Source organism: Halichoerus grypus, chromosome 10 (genome assembly GCF_964656455.1).
Source record: "Halichoerus grypus chromosome 10, mHalGry1.hap1.1, whole genome shotgun sequence".
Classification (NCBI taxonomy): domain Eukaryota; kingdom Metazoa; phylum Chordata; class Mammalia; order Carnivora; family Phocidae; genus Halichoerus; species Halichoerus grypus.
The window spans coordinates 35,059,521-35,085,880 of NC_135721.1; the positions used below are offsets into that span (position 1 = coordinate 35,059,521).

Genomic DNA, 26,360 nt, shown 5'->3' on the forward strand with positions numbered 1-26,360 from the left:
GACCCCATTGTTTTGTTTTGTTTTTTTAAGATTTTAGTTATTTATTTGTCAAAGAGAGAGAGGGAGAGAGAAAGAGAGCACAAGCACGGGGAGCACAGGCAGAGAGAGAAGCAGGCTCCCCGCTGAGGAAGGAGCCTGATGTGGAACTCGATTCTGGGACCTTGGGATCATAACCTGAGCCGAACGAAGGCAGACGCTTAACTGACTGAGCCACCCAGGCGTCCCTCCCACTGTCTTTTTTTTTTTTTTTCCTAACTTATTGCCCATTTTGACTTCCTGACCACCTTGAACCATTAACTTCTCTGTCCATTTTCCTGATTATCTCTGACCTTTGGATCTCAGTGTCCTCCTGGGCTTTGCACCAGCATTCTGGGAGTAGCTTTTTATTTGGTTCACATACTTGGGAGTTGAAAAAGGAGGATATCTGAAGTAAAATTAACCCCAACAGGAAACAATGAACCCTCTTATGATCATTTCCTATGTTCATATTAAATATTTCCTGTAGTAGCCACTTAAAAGTTCTCAGCCAGACTTGCACTCTCATGGTTTCAGCCTTCTTGGTATTTTCTCATTCTTTAGCTGCTTCCACATCACTGGATATATGCTATATGCATATTCTGCTTAGATCCAGTTGGCTTGGCAAAGCTTTTAATAACATTGAAAATTTGAGATCTATTCAAACCCCACAGAAATCTATTTTTCTTCCTTTATTCCCACTTGATAGCCTCTTTAATTTTTCTGAAATTGCATCTTCAATAGTATCCCTTCTCTTGGACATTAATTAATTTGTCACGGTACAGTAATTGATGCGTACTTGCCAGTGACAACAACAAACACCAGTGACTTTACAGAGAGGCTTGTAAGTCTGTCCAGATACTTTGAGTCACAATTAAGAGAAAAACCCAGGGGCACCTGGGTGGCTCAGTCAGTTAAGTATCCGACTCTTGGTTGCAGCTCAGGTCATGATCTCAGGGTCGTGAGATCGAACCCCTCGTCAGGCTCCATGTTCAGTGCAGAGTCTGCTTGAGATTTTCTCCCTTCTCCCTTTGCCTCCCCCATGCTCTCTCTCCCTCAAATAAATAAATAAAATCTTAAAATAAAAAAAAAAAACCAGAAAACCCAAATCAAGCTTGCTTAACAACAGCGAGAATTTATTGCCTCATGTAACTGAAAAATCCATAGGTTTGTGGGTTTCAGGTGCAATTTGATCAGGATTCTTCCAGTTTTCCTCTGCTATTCTCTCAGCCCTGCCATGTCTTTCTTTACTTTGCCTCGAGCTTAGTTCCTTCATGGTAGCAAAACTATTGCAGCAGTTCCTGGGCTCAGTGTGCTTACTCCATAGTGCCAAATAATCTAGCAAATGTCCTGTGTCACTCTGCACCAGTTAGGTCCTGTGCCTTCCCCTGAAGCCTCCTCTGAATCACATGGACATATACCCAAAGAAAGTCAGGGGCTTGGGAAGTTAAATGTGGAGCATGGCTGGGAACACAACCAACAGATGTCTGGACAGTCAGTTCCTAGCAAGCAGAGCTCTCTGTCACTTTGAAAAGAAAAGTGGAAAACCACTGGAAGTGAATGAGGTCACTTGAGCTGCACACTGCAAACTGCTGACCCACAGCTGCAAACTAGTGACCCAATCACGAAATGGTGATTCTCTTTAGCATCTTCTGAAGATATCCTCCTTGTGACTCATTCTTAGAGGAATGATGAAAAGAACAGGCTTGTCCATAAGCCCAACAGAAAAGAGGCTGGAACGGCTATGAGACGTTCCAGTCATGGATACCACCATGCCTCGTGTGTGGTCATTGTGCCTTCATAGCATTTGGAAACTGAAAAAAAAAAAAAAAGTTTCAGAAAACATAATGACCTATTCTCTTTGTGTTAGCTTTTCTGGTAGATTAGCTCCTGTTGAAAGAGAAGCCTCCATCTTCACAGAAGTGAAATAGACTGTTCTGGGCTGAATTGTGCCCTACCCCTTGCCAATTCAGATGTTGAAGTCCTAACCCCAAGTACTTTAGAATCTGACCATACTAGAGATAGGGTCTTTAAGGAAGTAGTTGAGTTAAAATGAGGTGATTGGAGTGGGCCTCAGGCCAATATGACTGGTGTCTTTAGAAGAAGAAATTTGGACATGGAAATGTACAGAGGGAAAACAGTGTGAGGAGGCAACGGGAAGATGGCCATCTATAAGCCAAGGAGAGAGACCTGGGACAGGTCCTTCATGGCTTTCAGAAGGAACCAATCAGATGACACCTCCAGAACTGTGATAAAATAACATTTCTGTTGCTTCAGCCACCCAGGGTAGGATACTTTATTATGTCAGTGCTAGAAAACTAACACAGATTCCAAAAAACTCCCCTGTTTGGCCACATTTCTCTTACCCCAAGTATTAGCTTCTAAATGCTCTTTGTTTTCCTGACACCAGTTTTTCAAGGTAGGTAAATGAGGGTCTGACAGGTCAGGACACCTGAGGAAAGTTACTCAGCCTTTGGTAGAATGCAGATCAGCTAGTCACATCATCTTTCCCTTGTGAACTTAGTTTCTTCAATGGGAGAGAGAAAAAAGCAGCTCATGATAGCCAAGAGTTGGCCTGGCACTAACAGCCAAGCTGTGCTGTTCTATAAACAACTTTAAAGAATGTTCATATCAAACAAAGCCGCCCATGGAATTACACCTGCTTCCTGACAGCACCCAATCCAGAGCAAACGCCAGCCTCCTTGACCCTCCTCCCGATCCCCTAACACAAGCCCAAATCCTGTAATAAGTTCTTTCTAATATTTCTTGGGGAGATGCCTCCCAATTCCCCATAGTATGCTGTCACTCTTGTGGCAGTGAGCCAGTAAACCTAACTTTGTTCCTAGTTGTCTTTGACTGAAAGACACTAACAAGAGTTTCAGAGCTTGGGTTTCATACATAATAACAAATAATAATATCAGTATCAGTAAATAATAAACAATAATAATATAATTTAATAAGGGTTGATGTCAGACTGTGGGCATTCCCAGCCTGTGCCACTGTGCCCCGTGCGGTGGTGAAGGCTGCAGTAAACCCGCTGAGTCTCTTTGCAGACTTTATCCTGGGGGAAAAAGGAGGCAGGTCCATCAGAGGTGACCCTGTAATAAAGCCATGGGTGTTTGGAGGGGAGGGCACTCCTGAGGACAGTGGGGTGGCTGTTTCTAGAATCTGTCCCTTCCCTTCCCCTGGACACATGTCAAGCTCCAAGGTCAGAGGGGCAGTAAGTAAAAGCTTCCAGTTTCCCCATTGCAAGCTGTGCTTGAGGGCCCGGTTCACAAAGTAGCAACCTAAAGGGAAGCTGGGTCTCCTGACTCCCTTCTCCACACACCACCCAGGGTCAGACTGTCCGGTGCGGGAAGCAGCGGAGCTGCTCATGGTCCCGTGGCAGACACTCCTCAGGGCTCCCAGAAACCTTGGCAAGATAGGAAGGAGGGGCTTATCAGGGAGTCAAGGTTCTGCATCAGCAGGTGAGGCAAGGGTCAGGTAAATCTGAGCTAGTGCCATGACTGGGTCTTCTGAAGTACTCAGAGTGGGGAGTACTGGGCAGCATGTGGGGCACTATAAATCAGCCTCCCAAACTGCCCCATTGCCCTCCTTCAACCTTAGCACGGTGGCCACACTACTCCATTAGAGGCCATGCCCTGCAGTGTCCTCATCTAGAAAGAAAGGACTGTCTGGACCAGCTTCAGGGGGCTTCTGGCACTGACATTTTATGGTCCCACGGTATCTACAAAACAAACTCCCCTGAGAAGAGTCTGTGCCTCACTCAGAACCCTGAGCCCTGGACTGTAATGTTCTTGCCCCAGGCCTCCGTAAGAGAAGCATCCATAAAGGTCACTGATGCCCACGGGTCAGTCCTGTCTGGGTAGTGGGACGTAGTGTGTGACTTAGAGTCATATGAGCCCTGGGTCCTCTGCCACAGAGAGCAGTGTGCCCTTGGGCAAGTCAGTTAACACTATAGTAACTGTAGAAAGAGCTAAAGGAAACGTGGCTGTGTCAAGATCCAAAAAGCCACCACATGTGGGAATGCTCTTTAAATGTTCTAGCTGAGGGCCCACCTCTCAAAAAAGGGCCAAGGGTCTAGGAGCAGCGCAAAGTAAAGCCAGCAGCAGCCTCCTGTATGGAGGGTCTAGGGCTATAGAGTAGCTTCGGGGCACAAACCCAGATGCCATCCCCAGTCCACAGTGGATCAGTACTTCTTTCTCAGAGGCCTGTGATCACTGGGTTCCTTCCATTTCCCTCTGAGGTCCAGCTGTGGGGACCCTGGTTCTTGCCCCAGCCTTTTTTGCCTGACAAAGGACTTAGAGCTGCCCTGAGGAGTGGGCTGCCGGGGGGGTGGGGGTGGTGAAGATCGGCAGGGCAGGGGAGGAGGAGGAGAGAGCTGGTCCCCGTTGTTTCTGATACCAGCCACACTCCTGCCCTTCCCCAGTTGGGGTGAGCCTTCCTTAGATTTTGTGAATCAATACATTTCCATTTCGCTGAAGAAAGTTCAAGTAGGTTCTTATTATTTATAACTGAGAAAGTCCTGGCTTACCCAGACAGTCCGGGGGGGCCCATTTTTTTTCTCATCATGGTGTACTCTTTAATGCCCATCACCTATTTCCCACATTCCCCCACCCACCTGCTCTCTGGTACCATCAGTTTGTTCTCCATAGTTAAGAGTCTGTTTCTTGGTTTGTCTCTCTCTCTTTTTTCCTTTGTTCCCCTGTTTTGTTTCTTAAATTCCACATATAAGTGAAGTCATATGGTATTTGTCTTTCTCTGACTTACTTCGCTTAGCATTACAACCTGGGGGGGGGGCACATTTTATGTCTTCTCCCTCCTCTCCCCTCTTTTTTTTTTTGTGTGTGTGTATGTGTGTGTATGTATGTGTGTGTGTGTGTACATATATACATATACATGCGTTACCTCCATATACACATATATGTGTTTATATATGTATACACACGGTTTTTTTCCTGACTTATTTGACGCAAGTTGCCCCATTACCACTAAATACTTTAATTTGCATTCTTAAAAACAAGAACATTCACTTATATATCCACAATACAATTAGCATAATCAGGATATTAACAATGATACAATAATATTATTTAATTCACCTTGTTTAAATTTTCCCAATTGTCCTAATCATGTAACAGTCTGCTGTGCAGCAAGGCTGTGAGCCACCAGTCTAAACCAATGGCTGCACATTAGAATCACCTTTGGGGCAGGGGTTAAAAAGTACAAATGCCTGGGCTCTATCTCTAGAAATTAGATTTATTTATTTAGTGTGTGTGTCCACTAAAAAAACCCAAGGTTACTCTATCTGTGCAGCCAATGTGAAAACCAGTTATTTAAGCCAATAGCGGTCATTGTCTTCCATTCCTTTCTCATGTTTTTAGTGATTGGTTTTGGATGGGTATGCTGGGTTGAATAGTGTTCCTCAAAAGTTCATGTCTACCTGGAACATCAGAATGTGACCTTATTTAGAAATAGGGTCTTTGCAGATGTAATCAAGTTAAGATGAGGTCATATTGGATTAGGGTGGGCCCTAACCACAGTAACTGGTGTCCTCATAAGGAGAGGGAGATTGGAAAACACAGAAATACACAGAGAAGAAGGTCATGTGAGCATGGAGGCAGAAATTGGAACAGCTACAAGCCAAGGCACACCAAGCGAGCCAGCAGAATCTAGCAAGCGGAATCTAGCAAGAGACAAGGAAGGATTCTTTCTCAGAGTCTTCAGAAGGAACAGGGCACATTGCTGACGCATTGATTTCTGAGCACTTCTGGCTTCCAGGACCATGAAAGAATAGATATCTGCTATTTTAAGCCACCCAGTTTGTGGTAATTCGTTAAGGCAGCCCTGGAAGACTTTATCCAGTGGGCATAGGGCCTAGTTAAGGTCAGGAGATCTAAGGGCAATTCTACCAGGTCGTTGATTTCCCTGAACTTTCCCTGAAAAATTCCTTCAAAGATTCACAGGTTCCTTGAAAGATTCCTTAGGGATGGTTGGCAAGTACTGTTGATTCTCCCCACTCTGGGCACCTGGGAGGGTAGCACTTTTCTGTTCCTTGGAGTAGGTGTGTCATGTGAACAGAGTGGTGCCTGTCACTTCTGGGGTACCTTTTCAAGCCCACTCTCATGCTCTGATGCTGTGCCTGTGATGCTTCCGACGGGGAGTTGCTTGGCCTGACAGGCCGCAGAGAGATAGCTGACTTGCTGGGAACCCCAAAAATCCATCCGGAGGTCTTAACAAGGATGTGGGTCAGACTCTTGCCAGAAGGAGCAAAAGGGTAGAGCTAGAGTTTCCTGAGTTTTAATTGGCCTTTGTTGCTCAAAACACTTCTGTTTTATCTTTTACTGATAGGACTTGGGGAGCAGTTGCCTCTTCCAACTCTGAAAGTCCCTGGATTTGTGGGCTCTCTATTCCCTTTCATCCCTGCTTGCAAACTGCTCAGTTCTTTCTAAGTCCATCTCTTTCTTATTATAGTTTGTCAAACACAGCCAGTAGCAGCCAGCAGCCAGGACAGACAATGCTGACATTCTTTCCAGCATCTTCTCCTGGAGCAATGAGTTCATTAGCTATGTTGTCTGTTGGGTAGTTTTATCAAATGTTTGCCACTTCCTTTTTTTTTTTTTTTTAAAGATTTTATTTATTTAAAGAGAGAGAGAACACACACGAGCAGGGGGAGGGGCAGAGGGAGAAGCAGACTCCCCTCTGGGCAGGGAGCCTGACTTGGGGCTTGATCCCGGGACCCTGAGCCACCCAGGTGTCCCTGTTTGCCACTTCCTAACATGGACTCTCTTCTGTTTGGTTTTGGTTAACAGCATCCTCACTGCCCCTGCCAATTCCTAAGCCAGTGCCCACTTTTTTTTTTTTTTTTTAATTTCAGCAGCAACATTCTTCCAATAGCTTCTAGAACAAACAACACTCCAAAAAGTCTTGGTGGCTTATAACAACAAAGATTTTTTTTCCTCACTCAAGCTGCATGCACTTAGTAACATGTTTTTAGCTTGTAAGTCTGAATCCAGAGGAACCACACCCTGACTCGATAGAGAGACCACTGTGCATCCCCCACTGGCTGTGGGCCTGATTTTGTGACAGTATGGGAATTTGGTTGCCTCCTTTGAGGAGTGGAGAGGGTATTTCCCTGTGAAAGGCAGAGAGAGACAAATATTTGGCTAGATTTAGTAGCCACTAGTGGGCAAAAGGGGCAGAATTAGTAGTCACTAGTGTTGCTCACTGGCGTTGCTCGCTTGTGCTCATTTCGGGTGTTGGCTTTCTGGGCATGGCCAGAAAGGTACTTTCCTTCTCCTGTAGAGTCAGGAGTGAATTGCATTGGCCAATGGATCGTGATTGGAAGTTACATGTGTCCTTCCCAGCTGGCAGCTTTAAGAGCCTGTGCGGCCACATGATGGTGGCTGTTCTGTCTGCTGGGATCCGGAGTGGGGTAACATGGAACAGAACCCTCAAGTGGCACAGGTGAGAAATAAACTGTTATCTTTATAAACCCTAAGGTTTGGGGGTGGTTTGTGACCACAGCATGCCTAGAATAGCTTTGGGGTTGTTTCTTACTACTATGCTATCCTGACTATGCTTCTGCTTGGCACCATGTGTTGCTTAGAGCTGCAGTATCTATCTTATGATTGAGAGGAGACAAGTTAAAAAAAAAAGATAAAGATAACACACTGAGAAAGGATAGAACAGAAGGATGGAAAGAAAAAATGGTCTCTGGGTAGAGCTACTGAACCAGCCCTTGGCACTCTCCTACCTCCAGGCTTCCCGTTATAGGAGCCAACAATGTCCTTATTCATCACATTGTTACTTAGGGCTGCCCAGGTGGCATGGTAGACAGAATAAAGGCCTGCCAAAGATGTTCATGTCCTAATCCCCAGAACCCTTGTGTGCTGTCTCACATGGGAAAAGGGATGTTGCTGGTGTGATTGAATTACTGATTTTGAGATAGAGATTATCCTGGATTATCTGGGCGGGCCCAATGTCATCACGAGAGTCCTTATAAGAGGGAGGCAAGAAGGTCAAGATCAGAAGAAGGGAATGAGCAATAGAAGCAGAGGTTGTTGTGATGCACTTTGAAGATGGGAGACGGAAGGGGCCAGGAACCAACAAATGCAGGTAGCTTCTAGAAGTTGGAAAAGATAAGAAAAGAGATTTTTTTTCCCCCTGGAGCCTCCAGGAGTCCAGCTCTGATAACACCTTGATTTCAGTCCTGTACGGTCCACGTTTGACTTCTGACCTCCCAGAACAGTAAGAGAACACATTTGTGTCGTCTTCAGCCACTCAGTTTGTGGTAATTTGTCACACAGCCACAGGAAACTGATAGACGTGACCTCCGCTCACCTAATGACAGCGTACAGAATCGATCCCAAGTGCTTCACCACACCCCCAGCGGTCACCTCGGTCCCCTTGGTCCCCTCGCTGGCAGAGTGGTCTTTGCAAGGGAAGAGCTAACATTTCCTTTGTATTTAAAAGGAGAATCAATAAAATACATGAGAGTTACCCAGAGGAAAGGGATGAACAATCACCACTTAGGCCCTAACTCATTTCCTACTGCCCACAACAACAAAAGGAGGGTCCGGGAGATGAGTTTAGTGTTCGTGTTCATTGTCTTGCTCTGTCTGCATCTCCTAGCTACTCTGCACTGCAGTGGTTGTAGGCCTGGGCTACCCCAGATTACAGTCATATTCAAGTTCGCTGTAATGCCCTGTTTGGGGGCAGCAGGGATTTGAGCTGAGCTACAGCTGCGTTGGGGCCAGAGCTGGACCAGACCTTCTTGGATCAGGGGTGCCAGGCTAAGAGGCTGCCATGCAAGATCCGCTGAGTCAAATGTCTCCGCTCTGAGCGGCCAGGACTTCCCGTGCCCACATCCACCTGACCAACTCCCTCTCTACAGTTCTGATACTTGCTTCTTGTGCGACGCAGACTGGAGGGACAATTGAGTACAGGGCACAGTGGTAGAGAAGTCCCAGAGCAAGGCAGTAGACTTTGAGATTTCTGGGGAGGGAGAGAGGAGACCACCGTAGGAGCCCCGACTTCCTGGACAGCTTGTCCCCTGGGCCCAGGGAGCAGTGTCAGGGAAAGGCCGGCTGGGATGGAGTGGGGATGGGGGAGGGGACAAGAAGATGGGGAGGGAGGAGACAGGCCCGGTGCTGCGCGGATAAGAGGGCTTGCGCTCCCGGGCCCCACGTGCAGGCTGCTGGGAGGAGGGGCGGAGGGAAGCTGGGAAGCTGGTCCCCGGGGTCGGGTGGCAAAGCCAGAGGCCCGGAAGGTGCGATGGAGCCGGCTCCGGCTCTGGGGCTCGGGGACTCGTCCCTGCACCGCTACCTGGACGGCGAGTTCTGGAGCCTTAAGAACGAGCTCCGCAGGCTCCTGGGCGGCTGCCCGCTCTTCCGCCACAGGTACCGTGCCGCCGCCGCCGGCCGACTGGCCGCGTCCCCTCGGTCACCGCGGGCCCCTCGGGGCACTGCCCGGGGCGCTCGGGCCCAGGGCCAGGCGGCATCCCCTACCCTGTGCAGATGATGGACTCTCCTCGCCAGTGGTGCGCGCAGCGCACACGGCCGCCGACTTCACGGGCCCGCAGGGAGGGTGGCCTCCGCCTGCCCAGCTCCCTCCTACGAAGAGTCGGGGTGAAGGGGTGGGCCCGCAGCAGCAGGCGTGGTGCTCCGCTGAGACTAGTGGCTGGAAGGTTCGGCTCTGCTTCTAGATCTCGGTTGCTTGACTGCCCGCCCCTCATGTCCCACCCCGGGAGGTGGGAGAAGGGGCAGAGAAACCAGGATGCGGTGGGTGTGGACGGCGCCCAGGGCCGTCTTGCCGCGGTGTCCGCCAACAGGTGCGCCCGAGCAGGTGCGCGGGAACCTGCAGGACAGCGTGGGCCCTGGACATTATCCTGGCACCGGGATGGACTGGCCCTGCACAGGGCATATGTGGGCGTCTGGGGTGGGGCAGACTCCCAGGGGCCCCCAAAGAGCACAGGTATGCAGAGTGGGCAGCTGAACGGCAGCGGAGGTACTTTGGTTGCAAGGGGGGGTCAAGTCCACGAGGTCATTTGATGCCCTGACAGCCCTGAGAAGTGGGCAGAGGGGCTGGTGCGTCTCAAGTTTACACATGGGGAGAAGGACTCAGTGACCAGCCGTCGGGACCAGAACTCAGCACGTGTGTCCCACTGTGGGTTCTTTCTCCTTGCTCTGCTGGGCAGCTGACCCCTTCACCCACTCTTAGAACCAACCTCTGGAGGTTTAGCTTAAGGAAGCCCTTAATAAAACGCCAGTATGTTCCGAAGGAGAATCAACGAGTTAGCCCGTGCCCAGTCAGCCCATCTTTTGCTTATTTCTTAAGAATGAGCTGGGCTGAGGCAGAAGGAGATGCTTTGTCCTTGCAGAAGAAGTCGGGGTTCCTGCACTGGAAGGAGGTGGATTTAGGGAAGGTGAAAAGTGAGATGTGTAGGATGGTTGGAGTGTCCTGGAGTGTCTTCTCAGCTTCTCTTTCCCTCTCTCTCTCTCTCACATAGTTCTTTATGTCATGGTTCTCAAAGTATGGTCCGGGGTACCCAAGACTGTTTAAGGAGATTCAAAGTTAAAACCAATTTTGTAATAATACTAAGATGTTATTGGCCTTTTCATTCCCATTTGCTCACAAAGTAAAGTGGTGGTTTCCAGAGACTACATGAAGTCTAATATCCCAACAGATTAGGTGCAGAAGCAGATACGAGAATCCAGCTATCTTCTATTAATCCTTCCCACTAAAGAGATTGGTAAAAATGCAGAACAATGCAACTCTTATTACTAAATTTGGGAGAGGGGTTGGAAAATATAGCTTTTTCATTAAAAACTTAATGAGTTTATTAGTTACTTTCAAATGTTTTAATATATATTCAAATATTTTTCTGTCATAATTTCTAATATGGTAAATATCAATCAATATTTGGGGGTCTCAATCATTTTGTTGAGTTTATTTTTTTTCTAGAGCAGTTTTAGGTTTACAACAAAACTGAAAAAGAGGTACAGAGATTTTCCATCTACTGCCTGCCCCCACACATGCATAGTCTCCCCCATCATCAACATCACCCACCAGAATGATACATTTTTTTTTTTTTTTTATGGGGTTTGGATATCATGATCACTCCAAGTCAATAGTTTCTGTTAGGGCTCACTCTTAGCATTATACATTCTGTGGGTTTGGACAAATACATAATGACATGCATACGTCATTATGGTGTATTATACAGAGCATTTTCACTGCCCTAAAGATCCTCTGTGCTTTGCCTATTCATCTCTCCCCACAATCCACCCCTGGCAACCACTGAACTTTTTACTCCATAGTTTTGCCTTTTCCAGAATGTCATATGGCTGGAGTGATACATTATATAGCCTTTTCAGATTAGCTGCTTTCACTTAGTAATATGCATTGAAGCTTCCCCCATGCCTTTTCATGGCTTGATAGCTCATTTCTTTTTAGTGCTGAATAACAGCTCATTGTCTGGATGAGCCACAGTTTATTTATACGTTCACCTACTGAAGGGCATCTTGGCTGCTTCCAAGTTTTGGCAGTTATGAATAAAGCTACTAGAAACGTCTGTGTGCAGGTTTTTGTGTGGAGGCCTTAGCAGTTCTTAAGACTTCCAAAGAGGTCCTTTCAATCATACTTAGTTCTGCTACAGCCCTGTCTACATGTCTCGACACTTATCTGTTCCTGTATTCCTTGGTCTTCTCAGTGTATTCGTGGGCTGTCATCTCTTTGCCTCTTTCAATTTAGGGAACTGCAGTTTAAAATATGGAACAGAATTCTAATATTCTAGCTGCTGACTTGGGCCAAGTAGAAGGGAGTTCCTTGTGAATTGCACAACCTGCTTAGGGATTGAGGGAAAGGCAGACCAGCAGGTAGGAAAGTCAGCAGGCAGCTTATTTGCCATATGATCATCATCAAGCGATTCTACCTTACTGAGCTGACATTTGCTCATCCACAGAATGGGGATAATATCTGTGCTGCTAGGTCGTTATGCTACTGAGATGAGAAACTGATGAATAGGTATTCAGTGAAAAAAAAAAAAACACCAAAAAAGAAAAAGATAAAACCCCCCATTATCTTAACAAACACCTTTCCATTCTTTCCAGTTCCTGTTTACTGACTTCATAATTTTGGAGTTGTAATAAAAACATAGACTAAATTTCATATTGTTTTTCCCAAGTGATTCAAGATTCTGATACCTATTTGAAAGGTCACATTGTACTATCAGATTTGATCTTATCATGTGTTAGAAGACAGTGATCCTGATTTCTTCATGTTTTAACATTCTGCCAGAATAGAACGCTCCATAGGAGACCAGAAATAAACTTTCTCCAAACACTGATTCACCAAGGCGATGTTGCGTCTCCTGTGGCTAGTTCCCTGCCCCAGGCCTTTGAAGTTAAAGTGGGTGTTGGGGGGCGTGGCATTTGTGACCACGAGGTTCGGTGAGTGCTGTGTGTGTACAATGGGAAGTTTGTACAGGGTCAGGCACTCCCAGGACATAAGAGGCCACGAAACAGTTTTCTTCCAAAAAAACAGAGGTTGTGTAATTTCCTATGCACATAATGACTACCCTCCTCAGCACAGAGGTTCACCGTGTATGTTCTGCTCCCAGGCATGGTGTGAGCACAGCCCAGGTTCCCCTCCAAAGGAATGGCTTGCCCTCTTTCCCCAGTCTGGCTTGCCAGGCTGACTCCCCTGTTCCAATCCATTAGAGAGTCCCCCAGGCCCTGGGATTGCCCTGGTTGCTGAGGGCCATGGAACAGCATGCTGTTTGGTGACAGCAGGAGGATTTGGGGAGACTTGAGGTTCCTCACTGGGGTTTGCAGGGAATGTTTAAAAGCAACATCTGAAATGAGATAAGCTTTGAAAATGTTTTTAAGTTTGTTTCTTGGCAAATTGGAGCTCTTTCCTGAGGGCCATGCTGGTGAGTGGGTGTGCACGTGTGTAGGTAGGACACACATTCTCAGGAAGACAACCTACAAAGCCCCACGAGGCTGGTCTCCTAAGATCTTCTCCCCGCTCTTCTGCAAGGCTCTCCTCCCTGGTCTCGCTGTCCCGGCTCTCCTCACCCCTTCTTTCTCTCTACTCCCTTGGATTCCCTTCCCTAGAACAATGCACATTTCTCCTCCTAACTATTGATGGTTTTTCCCCTAAGTCTTATTCACACATGCATGTATTCATGAAGATGTTCTCATTGTAAAAAGACAAATAATATAGAAAACTTCAAAGTTTACTAAATCATCCCCTCCCCCCACTACTTTTTTCATTGTGGTAAAATACACATAGAATCACATTTACCACTTTAATAATTATTAAGTGTACAGCTCTGTGGCATTAAATACATTCATGTTGCTGTACAACTACTACCACCATCTCCGGAACTTCTTCATCCTCCCAAATAGAAATTCTGTACCCATTAAACAATAACTCCCCATCCCCTCCCTCCCTGCCAGCCCCTGGCCACCATCGATTCTATTTTCTGTCTCTTGACTGTTCTGGGAAGCTCATATAAGTGGCATCATACAATACTTGTCCTTTTGTGTTTGGCTTATTTCACTTAGGATAATGTTCTCAAGGTTCCTCCATGTCATAGTATGTGTCAGAATCTCCTTCCTTTTTAAGGCTGAATAATGCTCCATTGCTTGGATATACTAAGTTTTGTTTTTCCATTCATCCATAGATGGACATGTGATCCCCCAACCACTTTTCATACTTTAGTATGTTGTAGGGCTTTGTTTCTCCTTCTTTTTCTGTTTTTCTATGAGTTTATATAGACGTGAACATTACGTTTTTCTATAAATAGAATCATGTATTTTTATTCTACAGCTTGCTCTTTTAAAATTTAATTCTTATTTTCATTGGTGTGATGTATGAACATTCTTTTTCTTTTTAACTAAAACAATTGACAATTTTCACATTTCACAATACAAATGAAAATTGCTTTTTTTTTTTTTTTTTGGTCCCACTACTCCCCTGCCAAAATTATTCTCTCTTTGATAAGAAGGGGGAGCAAGTCTTCCTTGTCCTCCTGTTAGAAAACACCCAATCACAGCATCATGATCTCCCCGGGGAAGTAGAACAAGTAATATAAAATGGGTATAAAGAGGTTCCCATCTCCTTATCTGTCCGGTCGAGTCATTCCTGGCCAAGTGGGCACCATCATGGGGCAGGCAGGAAGTCTCATCATTGGCATGTGGCCTCCCACAGGTGGCCTCATTCTAGGAGCAGGTCCCATCACTGGCATCATCCCAGGAGGAAGAGGGCCCATCCTTGGCATCATGGCAGGGCCCCATAGGGGGTGCTGGCATCAAAGAGGGCGAGGAGGACCCGGAGACTTGGGTGGGGGGAGATCATTGCCCCTGCAGGAGGAGGAGCAGAGAGTGGAGTAGGAGGTATCTTTCCTTGTTGAAATACAGTGGTTGTTTTGTTGATCAGGCTCTAAGCCTGCTCTTCCATCCGTTTCTTTCTTTCTTTTTCTTTCTTTCTTTCTTTCTTTCTTTCTTTCTTTCTTTCTTTCTTTCTTTCTCTTCTTTCTTTCTTTCTTTCTTTTTTTTTTTTTAAAGATTTTATTTATTTATTTGACAGAGAGAGAGACAGCCAGAGAGGGAACACAAGCAGGGGGAGTGGGAAAGGGAGAAGCAGGCTTCCTGCCGAGCCGGGAGCCCGATGTGGGACTCGATCCCGGGACTCCAGGATCATGACCTGAGCCGAAGGCAGTCGCTTAACCAACTGAGCCACCCAGGCGCCCCTCTTTCTTTCTTTCTTTCTTTCTTTCTTTCTTTCTTTCTTTCTTTCTTTCTTTCTTTCTTTCTTTCCTTCTTTCTTTCTTCTTTCTTTTTTAGGATTTTGTTTATTTGAAAGAAAAAGAGAGAGCAAAAGCACGGGGAATGGCAGAGGGAGAGGGAGCAGACTCCCTGCTGAGCAGGGAGCCCAATGCAGAGCTGGATCCCAGGACCTTGGGATCATGAATTGAGCCAAAGGCAGATGCTTAACCTACTGAGCCACCCAGGCGCCCCTCTTCCATCCATTTCTGAGAGTAGTCTTGCATATTCTCTTTGTGTTTCCTACCACTGCAGTGCGTCTTTCTCACAGATGGAGAATCATGGGTGAGGTATGTGTCACACAAATCACAATAAAACTTAGGTTTGCTGATCTGCAGACCTTTGGCTACTCCGTCCCTTGCCATGTATGAACATTCTTAATGCAAATAGTACAACGAGGTTTGTAATGAAAAGCAGCTGTCCCTACCTTCTGCCTCTGTCCTTCCTTCCCTTCTTCATTGACAACCCCTCCCACATCTTTCACCAGATTCTTATGTTATTGACCTCCATATTCCTAAATAACATGCTCAAACAGCCACTTCTTGACTATATCATGACTCACTATTATAGAAAATGAAGATTCTCACTACTGCACCACTTTCTTTCCTGATTCTCTGAAAAGCGGCATGTCACCTTGTTTATTTAAATCAGTATCCAGTGTTCACATTGTTATGACTCTATAAATATTATTCCCAGCCATGCCCCATGACACACCATATTTCATTTCCTTTCTTTTACAACTTTTTATTTTCTTTGGAGATATCAGTTTCCCTCTTTATTCATTTGCTTAGTTTTCTATAAACTCATCACTCACTGACCCCCACACTTTGGGATAGAAAGGTTACACTCCTCTCAACTTGGTCAAACCTGTCAGATAATTGGCCATTCTCTCCCTCGCCTCCCCCCCTCCCCATGAGCACAACCATCCTGGAGACCTCCTTTTGGGGCTTCTGTCTGGACTGGCTTTCTACATGACTCTTCAGTGTTATGTTGGAAATTTCCTTTGCATCTCCTCTGTAGTCAAGTCACTGTTTTCCAAGGCTTTCTCTTTCTTGGCTACCCTTTGTGGGGGAATAGAGATGGTCACAAATTCCCTAATGCTACTCCTGCTGAGAGGTGTGTTTGTGTCCCCTCCCTTTGAATCTGGGTGGCTTTGTGACTGCTTCAGCCAACAGAATATGGCTGAAGTGACAGCATGCCAGTTTCAGGGCTCAGCTCTGAAGAGACTGGTACCTTTCATTTCCTGTCTCTTGAGGTCCTGAGCATCCATGTAAAAAGGTCTACTAGCCTATAGCTGCCATTTTGTGAGGAAGCCTAAACTGGCCCATGGAGAGAGGCTACAGAGAGAGAGAGGTAAAGAGTTGCTAACCCATTCCCAACTGCTCTAGCTCCCAGCTGTGAAGTCATCTGAGATGGGACCCCAGACATTGTGAGGGAGAGACAAGCCATCCCTACTTGTTCCTGTGTGTCCAAATTCCTGATAGAAAGCATAGACAGAATATTAATGCGTTGCTGTTTTAAGCCACTAAGTTTTGGGGTACATTGTTACACAGCTACAGATAACCAGAGCAGTCTTTCATCTAATATCTTCCTGAGAAAGGATATAAGAGAATTATTTTTTTGAGATTTTTATGTCTGAAAATATTCACTATTCAATCGGCTGAATATTTTTCTGGGTATAGAATTCTAGGCTGAAAATAAAATTTCTGCCAGATTTTTAAGGCATCATGCCATTGTGCTCTAGTATCCAACATTGCTATTAACAGATCTTATCCCTTCTGCACCCCAATCCTTTATAAATGGCTTATTTTTCTTCCTTTTGGAAGCCATACCATCATGAGCATTCTTGTTTAGCACTGGTGTTACATTATACTCACTGTGACTTGATGTGGGTCTCTTTTTCTTTCAGGTAATGGGCTCTGTAATCTGGAAACTCATGTTCTTCAGTTATTTGCACTATTATCTGGAACTTCCTTTATTCAAATGTTGGACTTCCTGGCCTTGTCCTCTGATATCCTTATCCTTCCATATTTTCCATCTCTATTTTTGTTGTTGTTGTTGTTGTTCTACTTCCTGGGCGATTTTCTCTACTTTATCCTCCAACTCTTCCTGAGTTAAAAATATCTACTGTCATATTTTTATTTTTTAAAAAGTTCTTTAAGTTCTTTGTTCCTTTTTTTTTTTTTTAATAGCACCTGTTGTTTTCTGGTTGCAAAATCTCTTATTTTTTTGAGATATTCCTTTCTGTTCTCTGCCTTGTCTCTGTTTCCTTTGGCTTCCTTTTTTCAATTTGTACTTTTGATCTCTGTCTTTTGTGTTTAATGCTTTCCTTAAATGTCTAATCCACCTTGCGTATTTGCTCATAATAGGAGCAAAATAAATAATATAAGTAAAATGCTGATTGTGAAAAGGCAGGGTTGATGGCCACAGGCTTTCCTGATCATAGAGTAGCCTTTCCAGTGGCAGATCAGTATTACTCTCTTGTTTTGGACAGAATTAATTTCTCCAGAGATGACTCCTTTAGTTTCCTGAGAAATTGTGGGTGGAGAATGAAGGACAGGCAAGTCATAATCCTGGCTGCCCGAAGTGATCATGAGCAGGGCTCCTCCCTATGTGACTTTAGGCTGATTAGAAAATCCTCCTCTCCCAAGACATTTGACTTCCATTTGCTGGGAAATGCTTGTTAACTCTGATTTTGTTAGAACAAGTCACTTTATGGCCATCTGCTGGGGAGTTGTCAAAGCTGCCCACGATGTACAGGTCATCCCTGATGTTTGGTTATGCCCTGCGTGTTGGTAAGTGGGGCCTGTGGCTGGGGTGTCTCCCCCTGGTCCCCCAGTTCTCATCATGGGGCCTCTTTGTGGCCCTTTCACATCTCCTTCTCCTGACAGTGAACCCCCAGGCTTTGATGGGCTTTGGGAGGGGACTTGGAGCTGTCAGAGGTGACTGGAACCTCCAATTCCCAAGCCTTAGTGGAGTTCAGTTGCACGAGCTGGTTGGCTCCTCAGCCCTATAAACTTATCATTCTCTGTTCTGCCAAGTCATCCACCTATGCACTTGCCTGTTCACTTTCAGGCTGCCAGTATATTACTGCTATCCCTTGTCTGCTGTCAGTTACTCTCCAGTTCTTGGGTGGCCCACATGGGTAGTCACTCGGATGAATATGCAGCTTGCACAGGCTTCAGTGTGGAGGCTGGAATTCAGGCTCAGGGGTGATGCTGCCAGGAGTCCCAGACTCTGCTCTCCTCATGTCCAGACAGGCCCTGTCCCCCTTGTGGCCTTCAGAGCTTTGGGCTCAGCAGCCAGGCTGGAAGAAAGGGGCTCTTCTTGGCTTCCAGCCTGGCCCAGGCCACCCTTACTGGCCAGCTGGTTGTTGCCAGTGCCCTTCCTTGAAGGGGCCACAGGGGTGGGGTCATCCATGAGACCCACGTGGCTGGGGGAGGGAATGGGAGATTGCTAGAGAAAAACTGGGGTGATGGGGCCCAGAAAAGGGGAAATGGTTGCCAGACAGACAAAAGTGCTAGGTTACCCATTGTCGGCTTTTCCCTTAGTCTTTGGATGGTTGTAGGGATTGAAGCATGTTATGGAAGAGCCCCTAGGAAGCCACGGGTATGCCTTAAATGGGAAGTTGGGCTTCTGTCTTCTTTGTTACCATGATTTTGATCTGAAGATGGGCAGTATCTTGGCTTTTCTGGGTAGGGACTTGCTGACTGATTGCAAAAGCAAATGTTATACACGCATGGGACCAATGTCTGTGTAAAGAGATTAGAGGTCATAAGCACTCATTCCTCAGTGCTTCAGGAGGTGCTGTGGAAATTTCCGAGGAAGCCTGGGCCCATTTTCTGACTGAAGCTGTTCTTACCGTGTTGTGAGATCTCTGAAATGCGAGCTGCTCTTAGAGTACCTTCCCACAGTTGGGGGAGTAGCTCAATCCCGGCAATGACCCCGAGACTGAGGGGTTAGCGGACCATGGCTGCCCACAACTTTGGTCTGTCCAGCCCCTGCTCCCTGCTCTGTCTGCAAAGCTGTTGAGATTCTCCTGCAACCTCCTATTAGTGTGTATATGTTTTTATTTTTTTTGCCTTGTGTTGCACTGAGTTTCAATAGTATCTCTGGTCTTTTTAAGTTGACGTCTCTCCATCTACTAACTTACAACATCAAAGTTGACAACATTTATACTCTGTTCTCCCTCCATAACGAATGCTTGGTCCTTGGGTTGATTCCAGAACCTGAGAATAGGTCTTACACGATTATGACTGTAGACAAGTGACAACATCTGAGCCAAGCAATGGGCTCTGATTACCTGTCTTCCTGTTCATAATGATGACTTTATGGACCATGGGCAAACCTCTGTTTGTTTTGACACTCTCTGTGGGCTCACTGAGGGCTGCAGACTCCCAGGCCCCCTGAGTGCTCTCCCCACCTCCCCCTGGTTGCTGTGGAGAGTATTGACTCAATCTCTTCTTGACCCTTCAGGAATCTCAAGCCTTGATGTCCAGGTTGTAATTAGCCCCTGAGGGAATCTCCATGTCCATCTTCCCAGTTCCCATTTACTTGTAAATGGACAGGTAGGTGGGCAGGGGGCTTTCAGGGTCCAGCAGGGGACCCTGGCTCCTGTGCATGTTGCTTGACCCACTGAGGGTGCTTCCTCCATAGTTGTTGAATAGGTTATTGTTGAAGATGAGGGATTTCCACTCTAGATCCCTGCAGAATGTGTGTACTAATGTTCCACCAAAAACATCCTTTGGGTGATCAAGAGGAAACACATTAGCCAGACAAGCTAGCAGACTCCATCCTTCCTTGGGCAGAGCATGGCCTTAGGAGGGAGTCAAGGCCTGGTTATACCTGTAGACCACAGTTCTAGGCTCTGCAATACACTTAGTTAAGTGGTACTGTACACCTGTTTCTGTTTTCTCAGCTAACCTCTCTTGTGCTACTCCAGCCTCATGCACCCTAAAAAATAACCCTCTCTGTTTGAGGTATCAAGTCTCATTTCTAAGCCAGATGCTGTCCTGGAGCTTGGGATCACCATGGTAGCCTGGACCTATCAGGAGCCGCCCCTCGGGCAGAGCAGATGCAGTACCTTCAGAATTCTGGTGGGAAGGAAGAGCTAGCAGCCTCATCTGCCATGCGTACCTCTCCCTAGTGAGGAAGCCTGTCTGAGTTTGTTGAAAGTTTGTATTTTCATTTTGGGAGATCGTATCTGTTCCTGTCCTCTGCTCATTTGGCCACATTTCTCCCTTTACTTCCTTCCTGCTCTCTTCCACCCTTTCCTCCTTGCATCCCCTCCCTGCTCCCTCCCTCCTGGGGACTTCCTCTCTCTGCCCACAGACACCCCACTTCTCAGTGGATTGTGCAGAGAGACCAGGTTCTTGCTCCTCTGCCTTTTCACCACCCCTGCAACTCCTCCCCTCAGACCCAAGTTAAGGTAAATGCTAAACCAAAAGCTTTCTGTTCCAGAAAACAACCATGCCATCCCTTGGGAGGCAACAACAGTTCTGGCCACCTGAGGTCTAATGGTAACGGGTGAAATTTTCTTGTGTCACACTGTTTGGGGACCCTCCTTTGGCCCCTGTGTCTTCCAGGCTAGCGTCTGAGCTCCTGGAGGGTAGGAACAGGCCTGCCTTGTTTTGAATTCCTCGTGTTTAGCGTGGTGCAGGTGCTTAGCAGAAGCTGGGGAAGGAAGGCAGAAAGGAAGAATGGAGAGGGGACATCTCTTGGCCCACAGTCACCGCCTGGCAAGCACACGACACAGGGCTCTGGATTGCAAGTGCCTCTTGTCAGGGATTCCCATCAGGTTTTTGTCTCTGGCTGGGAGGATCTTTTCTTCCCCTTCCTTTCTCTCTATCTTCATGCCTTCTTCAAGCTACTTTCCTAGACTTTACCAATCAGCAAGTGTACTTCTCTGTGGTTGAGTGAACTTCACAGCGACAATTAGACCACAGTGCTTAGAAAACCCTCCCTTAGCATTTTCTGTCACTCTTGTTGGTTCAGGGTCTGTAGTCTTTGGCAGTTACCACAGGATGATTCAACGGTTTCTGTTTCCCCTCAGGGTTAGGTCCTCCAGGCTGTGCAGGGGGCGGGGGGGGGGGGGGGGGGGTTGGTGGTTTCAGGGGAGTGGGCGGAGACTTTGGAGGTGGGCGGTCAGGTTGGTGATGGAGCTGTGGTATTTACTAGAAGACTGAGGGTTTCTCAGCTCACTGCCTCTGGGGATCCATTCTTCACCACCGCCTTTTGTTGGTGTGAATTCTTGGCAGTGGGTTGCACCTCAGTTCTTGACGGAGACGGAGCATTTTGATTTTTGCCATTTCCAACAAGAAGAGATTGATAGGGGGGAGTTGATCCTGAGCCAAGCTGAAGCTGTCTCCTGAAGCAAAATTATAAAAAGGACCAGGATGGAGGAGCAGGTCACTGAAGCAGAGCCATGCTGGGAAACCAAGTTGATTTTCAAGTTCTTGTCAGTCTTCATTCCAGAAACGTGGGTGCTGCCTAGAATCATGTGGTGGTCAAAGGCTGGGCACCAAGGATGTTTCTCTTCATGAGGGCATTCAAATTTAGTGTCTAAAGATGTGCTTTCCATGACACCAAAACTGATTTTTGATTGAGATTCTGAGAAAAAAAATACACACAACCACTTTTTTTTTTAAAGTTGTTTTTTATTTGTTGGGTTTTTAAAAGGTTTTCCAAAAAATGCACAAAGATCTTTTTTTTTGTTGTTACTGTTGCCTTCTTTCTTGTCTCTTTTCAAAATGGACTTTGAATTTTGGAATAATTTTCAATTTCTAGAAAAATTGTGAAAATAACACAGAGTGCTCCCATATGCCCCTCAGCCAGTCCCCCGCTATTGCTCACAGCTTATATAACCACAGCACGTTTATCAAAACTAAGAAAGCAGCATTGGTCCATTACTATAACCTAAACTCTAGACTTGATTAGAACTTTCTTACTTCTTCCAACAGTGTTCTATTTCCATTCCAGGATCCCATCCAAGATGCCACACTGTGTTTTGTTATCCTGTTTGTTTTTTTTTCAGTGTCCTCCAATTTGGGGCAGTTCCTCAGTCTTTCCACCTTTTTCATCACCTTGCCACTTTTGAAAAATATTGGTCATGTGTTTTGTTGAATATCCTTCAGTTTGGTTTGTCTGGTGTTTTTCTGATGTCTAGACCGAGGTTATGGGTTTTGGGGAAGACCATGAGGGCAAGTGCCCTTCTTGTCAATCATAGCAAGGGGTACATACTATCAACATGGCTTGTCAGTGGCGCTGTTAAGCCCGATCACCTGGGCAGGGTAGTGTTTATCACATTTCTTCCTTGTAAAATCACCTCTTCCCTCTGCAAGCGGGTCCCTAAGTGCAGCTGACACTCGGGATGGTAGTGGTGGTGTGGAGACTGGTAAGCTCAGCCTGCTAGAGGGGACAGTGGCTACACAAATTCTTTCTTACAGGGAGTTTGTCTCTTTCCCCTAATGTATTTACTTATTTAAACCATTTATTTGTATCTGTATGGACTCATGTATATTTATTTTATGCTTTGCGTAGTCCATTATTTATTTTGTTGTTCAGATTGTTCCAGCTTTGGCCATAGGGGGCTCTTACAGTTGGCTCCTCTATCCCTTTGACATGCCCCACCATTTTGGGATTTTTTTTGAAGGACTTCTTTACTTTCTGATACCACAAGATGCTCCAGGCTCATCTATTTTTCTCTGCCCTGTCCTAGAATCAGCCATTTCTCCAATGAGCCCATGTTCCTTTTATTTGAGAATAGTTTCTAGAAACAAAGATGTGTGCTTGAAGGTCTCATTTTTACATAAGGAAGTGATGCCCTACCACAATTTCCCTTTTGGTCATCTACTTCCTTCCAGTATTTTATATTTAAAGATTTTAAACATGCAGTGGAATTGAAAGACTTTAACATTGAGTTCCTTAAACGTACAACTTAGATTCTACCATTAATGTGTTACTGTATTTGCTATATTACATATTTGCTCATTTACCCATCCCTTTATCCACCATATTTCATTTTTTGGATGCATGTCAAAGTTGCTGAAATAAATAAATAAGTACACTCCCTTCCTTGAAATAATTCAGTGTGCAAATCATTAACAAGACTTCAATATGTGTTCAGGCTTTTGTTTTGTTTTGTTTTGTTTTTTGCTGTAAAATGCAATGCAATGCAAAAATCTTAAATGTACACACTCAGAGTTTTGACAAATACATACACCTATGTAACTCAAACCCCTATCAAAATATAGAGCATTACCATCACCCCAGAAATTTCCCTCATGCCCTTTCCACTCAATCACTGCTCTTATTCTCCCAGAAGTAACCACTGTTCTGTTTTTTTTTTTTCTACTATGTTTTAATTTTGTCTGTTTTAGAATTTAAAGTAAGTGGAATAGCACAATATGTTCACTCAGCGTATATTTGGTGGTATGTTAATTCAATTTAATCCTCTACAGCAGTGAAAATGAATGATCTACAGCTAGAGTAGACACCAAAGATGAATCTTATTAGCCGTGTTGAGCAAAAGAAATGAGCAAAAGAGCCGTGTTGAGCAAAAGACACAAAAGAATACAAAAGGTCTAATCCCAGTTCTTTAATATTCAAAAGCAGTCAAAAATAATTTATGGAGTTCCAAGTCAGGAGAGCACCTAGCAGTGGGCAGGGAGAGAGGGAGTAATGATTGACAGGGAGACAGAGGGGAGAACCTGTGTGCTGGTGATGTAATGTGATTCTCCTTGACTCGGGTAGGGATTGTACGGGTGCATTTTCTTTGTGAGAATTCATTAGGCTATAATTTTATGACTCATGCCTTGTTCTTGGTGTATTACATATTATTAAGGTGTTTAAAAATAAGATACTGGTTCATGCCCATCAGTTGTGTGTGTGTGTGTATGTGTATATGACAATACTGTGTGTATTAGTTATCTATTGATATGTAACAAATTACCTCAAAACTTAGCATCATAAACAGTAATGTGTCTTATCTCACCAGTTTCTGTGGGCCAGGAATTTCAGAGCATCTTAGCTGGGTGGCTCTGGGTCTGTCATGAGGTTGCAGGTAGGATGTTGGCCAGGTCTGAAGTCATATAAAGGCTTGTCTGGGGCTGGAAGATCCCTCTCTCAAAATGGTCCACCCACATGGCTGTTGGTAGGAGGCCTCAGTTTCTCCCGTGGGGACCTCTCCACAAAGCTGCTTGGGTGTCCTCGTATCATGGCAGCTGGCTTCTTGAAGAGCAAGTGATTCAAGAGAGCTCAGCATAATGTTTTCTAGGTTCATACACATCAAGTATGTGTATCACTCATACATTCTTTTTTATCACTAAGCAGTATTCCATTCCATGACTAAACCAGTTTATTTCTCTGTTCTCCTAGTGATGGATACTTGGGCTTTTTCCAGTTTGGGGCTATTATGAATATAGTTGATATGAACCTTCTTCTAGAAGAATTTTGTGAGCATTTTGTTTCTCTTGGGTAAATATCTAGGAGTATAATTGTTAAGTCATAGAGTTAGGTATATGTTTAATTTTATGAGAAATTGACTATTAGGCCTTTTCCCAAAATGACTGTATCATTATATATTTTCACAACAAAGTATGGGAGTTTCAGTTGTTCTATATCCTTGTTAACATATTATTTTTTTTTAGCCATTCAGGTGGGTGGATGGTGGTATCTCATTATGGTTTTAATTTCCATTTCCATGGTGACCAGGGTCACTGAGCACTTTCTTGTGTGCTTATTGGCCATTTGTATATCTTCTTCCGTGAAGTGTCTGTTCCCATCTTTTGGAGGGTATCTATTTGTGTGTGTGTGTGTGTGTGTCATTCACATGCATCATTTTGTGTAACCACCAACACAATCAGGACATGGAACTGTTCCGTCACCACAGAAACTTCCTATGTTTCTCCTTTAGAGTCAGATTCTCCCCATCACTCTACCCACTGGCGGCCACCAATCTATTCTTCATTGCTATAATTTGTCATTTTGAGAATGTCATAAAATTGGAAACATATGTGACTTTTTGAGATTTGCTTTTTTTCTCCTCAACATAAAGTTTTCGTTCAAGTCGTTGTGTGTAGCAGGAGTTCCCTCCATTTTATTGCTCAGCAGCCCATGGTGTGGATGTAACACACTTCTGTCCCCAGTTGAGGGACATTTGGGTTGTTTCTAGTTTTGGCGATTGCAAATAAAGTTGCTGTAAACATTCATGTATCAGTGTTTGTGTAAACAAAGGATTTCATTTCTCTTGGGTAAATACCTGGGAGTGGGATTGCTGAGTTATGTAAGTGTATGTTTCATTTTAAAAGACACTGTCCAACTCTTCCCGAGTGGCTGTACCATTTTTTATTCCCACCACCAGCAAAGGAGGGATCCAGCTGCGCCTCGGCATCCTCCTTAACACGTGATGTTGTCAGTATTATTTCTTTTAGACATTCTAGTAGGTGTTTACCATTAGATTTTTTTTTTTTTTAAGTTAGTACCTTGTAGTTTGGTTTTAATTCCACATGTGAAGCTTCCCAGACAGGTGTCTTACTCATGCTGGATGTCTACACCCCACACCTCTCTCAGGGAAGATGAAATTAGTATCTTTTGTTTCAGTTCTTGCTTGTGGCATATCCTAGCTCAGAGGTTTTCAAGCTTGTTCTTAGTAATGGCACCATTTTGTTTTTGTTTTTGTTTTCAAGCTAAATTCTACACAGGACACTAAAAGATAAGTCAGATGATGGCAGAGCTGCTAGGGGAAGAATTGGGCTCCCACAACTGTCCTCAAGGTGTCCCCCAGCTCCTAATCTTGACATTAACACCATCCACCCAGGATCTGGCCAAGGCTCTTAATTCCACAGGGCCTCTGTCTGCAATCTGAGGTATAGAGAATATTTACCATATCTTCATATCTTACAGATTCAAGAAGACGGAGAAATTATATATGTTAAAATACAAAAAGGCATTATTGTTTATGATTTATACCCCATTGTTATATAAATGACATCTGAGGTGGCCTATTAAAATTGTTAAACGTGGAGGATGATATCTGAAGACAGAAAACACGCAGATATTCATGTTGTGTAGGGGTTTGGAGAGCTTGTGTGGGGGGGTGTTCCTAAAATCCTGATCTTTTTCCATTGCAGACATCGTTACTTTTTTATTGAAAGGTGTTAAGATTTTACACATTCTTATTAAGATAATCAGGTGCTCAAGCTTTCAGGCAGGTTCTAAGACTTCATCCAGCTTTAATTTCTTTGTTGCAGGAGTACTTGGTGGCTGCCATTCAAGTGAAGAACAATTGCCATCTAGTGGTCATTTTAAGTGTACAATTGAAAATATCTAAAAAAAAATTTTTTTTAATGTCTTTTTTTAAAAGGTCTTTTAATATGATCCAAAAGTCGGAACACATAAAAAGGTAGAGTACTATTTCCCATTTGCCAAGTTTCCCCCTCTTCCGCCCACATACACAAAAGGTAAACACTGTTAGTAGTTTCTGGTGTTTCCCTTAAGAGAATAAAAAAATAGCAA

The 26,360-nt window shown here is 45.0% G+C and overlaps 1 protein-coding gene and 1 pseudogene across 1 annotated transcript in view; one reads left to right on the forward strand and one right to left on the reverse strand.

Annotated features, from left to right (window-relative positions):
* ACOXL (acyl-CoA oxidase like) overlaps window positions 1-26,360 on the forward strand; it is a 348,558-nt gene that overhangs the window by 5,553 nt on the left and 316,645 nt on the right. The gene's annotated exons all lie outside the window — the stretch shown is intronic.
* Window positions 14,144-15,211, reverse strand: LOC118522151 (U1 small nuclear ribonucleoprotein C pseudogene; annotated as a pseudogene).